General features: G+C 36.2%; 1 non-coding gene across 1 annotated transcript; it reads left to right on the forward strand.

Moving 5' to 3' along the window:
* Positions 1-935: 935 nt before the first annotated feature.
* TRNAK-UUU lies at positions 936-1,008 on the forward strand. Its single transcript has one exon. It is a non-coding gene; the product is annotated as a tRNA-Lys (tRNA).
* Positions 1,009-3,717: the final 2,709 nt, after the last annotated feature.

A 3,717-nucleotide genomic window follows, 5' to 3' on the forward strand; every position in this document is an offset into this window, starting at 1 on the left:
AGTTTAGGCTGTTTAATTGAGATATTTCTTGTGTCCTGGGGTAGGATTTTACTCCTATAAACTTCTTTCCCTCTTAGCACTGCTTTTGCTGTATACCATAGGTTTTGGATCATCATGCTTTCATTTTTTATTTGTCTCTAGGTATAAATGATACCCTGTTGGTGAGACTATAAGTTGGTATAGTCATTATGGAGAACAGCATGGAGGTTCCTTAAAAAATTGAAACTAGAACTACCATGAAGTGAAGTGAAGTGAAGTCGCTCAGTCGTGTCCAACTCTTTGTGACCCCATGGACTGTAGCCTACCAGCTCCTCCCTCCATGGGATTCTCCAGGCAAGAGTACTGGAGTGGGTTGCCATTTCCTTCTCCAGGGGATCTTCCCGACCCAGGGATTGAACCCGGGTCTCCTGCATCCCAGGCAGACGCTTCCACTCGTGGGCATATATCTAGAGAAAACCGTAATTTGAAAAGGTACATGTTAACCCAATGTTTACTGAAGTACTATTCACAGTAGCTAAGACATGAGGTTCGTGGTGTCGCAAAGAGTCGGACACGACTGAGCAACTGAACTGACTGACATGGAAGCAACCTAGATGTCCAGCAACAGGTGAATGGATAAAGAAACTGAGTATATATATTGAAATATTACTCAGCCATAAAAATGAATGGAAATAATGTATTTGTAGTAACATGGATGGACCTAGAGATTATCATACTAAGTGAAGTAAGCCAGACAAAGACAAATATCATATGATATTGCTTATATGTGGAATCTAAAAAAGTGATACAAATACACCTATGTACAAAACAGAAAGAGACCCACAAACAAAGGAAACACACTTAAGGTAACCAAAGGTTTTCCCTTTGGTAGGAACAAACAAGGACAAACAAGGAGTTTGGAATTAACATACACATACTGTTATATATAAAATAGAGCCTGGGTAGCTCAGTTGGTAGAGCATCAGACTTTTAATCTGAGGGTCCAGGGTTCAAATCCCTGTCCAGGCAACAAAAATAAATAACTAAACAAATGTACTTTAACCACCATAATGGTCACTGAATTTAAAATACCTAGCCAGCAATATATATTATATATAACTGAATCACTTTGCTGTACACCTGAAATTAACACAACATTGTAAATCAACAATACTTCAAAAAAATTTTAAATAAAATTGAAAACCCAGTTGAAGTAAAAAAAAAAAATAAGACAAATATCCCAAGAAATTACTGTAATAAATCAAAATGTACTGAGGTAAAAAGATTAAATTCAGCTTCAGTCATATTTTAAAGATAATATGAAGTATAGTTTAAGGAAGAGATATTTACTATTTCTTAGAAATTTGAATGGTATTATTGATTGCTAATAGGTTAATAACTTTTACCAGTGTATTAACTGTCAACTTTATTCATACAAAAATATTTCTTTTAATATCTCTATTGTTCTAACCATCATACAACACATTTTATCGATTACATTCTTCAAATATTTCACCTAACCTTCAGGCTGAGAAATTACTTTGAATTATCCTAAAAAAAGTGAATAGAAATTTATAGAGTGAAGAGATGAAAGGGTAAGATAGATAATGTAGGTGAGTAGTGATGGGATAGATGATCAGAAAATTAAATCAGGTAAGATTAAGTCTTGGGCATTATTTCAATATGACAAAATGGATCAATGTGAGTAGTTTACACATCACTTCTTTTCCAAAAATTATCAGGGAGTTATTGAGACAAAAACCTAGTGGAGTAAATACCTATGGAATCTGAACCATAAAATTAACTGGACTGTTATTAATTGCTTTTTCTATTGTACCTAACTCAATCTTTCTAGCACTACTCAGTTAAATCAAACCTAATTATAGATACGTGAAACTATAATCAACTTAGAATACCACTAATCTGAAAGACTACTTTTCTACATCTGGGATAATCATAAATTTCTTAGAGAAAGATGTTGAATTTTCTTTTGTACTCTAAATTCCTGTGTTCCATACAAAAGGCATGGCTTAAATAAATGCTTGTTGATTAAAGAGTAAATAACAAAATAATATGGAAAATTTTTAGAGATGATGGTTTTAGCCTCTAAATATGTATTTGGACCCCAAATCTTTACATCCTGTCCTGCCCTTGAATTCACATCTGCTAATCTGTGAAATCCAGACTTAAGTTTCTGGTAGTTCATGTTAATTATCTAAAACTCATCTGTTTTTTTCCCCCTCAATCATTCTCACATTGATGAAGCTCACTCTTAGAGGTTCCAGAATTGTTCTACTGGCTCTGTTATGATAAGAACACCCCTCTTCAAGTGGTCTCCAGAAACTAAACCTCTCATCCTGATTTGCCAACTGACACCCCATTCAATCTACTAGCTTTACGTGGGAGGAGGATGGCTTGATTCTGGCAAACTCTCTTTGAGCAAATCAGCTCTAATTTTCCTATCAATGTTAATTTTAAAGCAGCAACATTAATCTTTAAGAGTCCAAGGCTGTAGGAGAAAAATATAATGAGTAAATCTCTCCTTCTCCCCTTTCTACGTTCCTCCAGACACATGGATATTGTTAGATAGAAGCTGGAAAAAAAGTTTTCTTTCTTAGCCCTGTATGTCTTAATCTCATTGCCTATGGTTCTGACCTATAGAACTGGTTTACTCTTCCATATTTTCCCAGCAGCTGCAATATCAAACGCTATGGTTCTGTTTTACTTCATTTTATGGAAAAGTAATATAGTAGAAATGTGAAAACTGAAGGTTTCTTCTGAATGGTTGGGAATGAGTTCTACCGGTATAGAGACAGTTGATCTATTACGGTGGTTTCCCGCAATATACGATCTATAGTTCCCATACTTCACTGAATTTGATTTTGATCAATGATTAAATTAGAAGTGTAGTAACATGGAGTAAACTATCTCTCTGAGAAAAAATACTGTATTTCATCATGCTATTTAAACCTGGGAATTAACTGTTTTCAAATCAGTAAACAGATAATTATATAGTAACATTTTTCACTTCAGTTCAGTCACTCAGTTGTGTTCCACTCTTTGCAACCACATGGACTGCAGCACGCCAGGCTTCCCTGTGCATCACCAACTTCTGGAACTTACTCAAACTCATGTCCATCGAGTTAGTGATGCCATCCAACCATCTCATCCTCTGTCATCCCCTTCTCCTCCTGTCTTTAATCTTTCCCAGCATCGGAGTCTCTTCAAATGAGTCAGTTCTTTGCATCAGGTGGCCAAAATATTGGGGTTCAGCTTCAGTATTTGTTCTTCCAATGAATATTCAGGACTGATCTCCTTTAGGATTGACTGATTGGATCTCCTTGCAGTCCAAGGGACTCTCAAGAGTCTCCTCCAACACCACAGTTCAAAAGCATCAATTCTTCAGTGCTCTGCTTTCTTTATAGTCCAACTCTTATATCCATACAGGACTGGTGGAAAAGCATCAGACTTGACTAGTTGGACCTTGGTTGGCAAAGTAATGTCTGCGCTTTTTAATATGCGGTCTAGGTTGGTCATAGCTTTTCTTCCAAGGAGTAAACGTCTTTTAATTTCATGGCTGCAGTCACCATCTGCAGTGACATTGAAGCCGCCCAAAATAAAGTCTCTCACTGTTTCCATTGTTTCCTCATCTATTTGCCATGAAGTGATGGGACCAGATGCCATGATCTTCGTTTTCTGAATGTTGAGTTTTAAGCCAACTTTTTCCCTCTCCTCTGT

The sequence above is a fragment of the Bison bison genome, unplaced genomic scaffold (genome assembly GCF_000754665.1).
Source record: "Bison bison bison isolate TAMUID 2011002044 unplaced genomic scaffold, Bison_UMD1.0 scf7180017864207, whole genome shotgun sequence".
Lineage (NCBI taxonomy): Eukaryota > Metazoa > Chordata > Mammalia > Artiodactyla > Bovidae > Bison > Bison bison.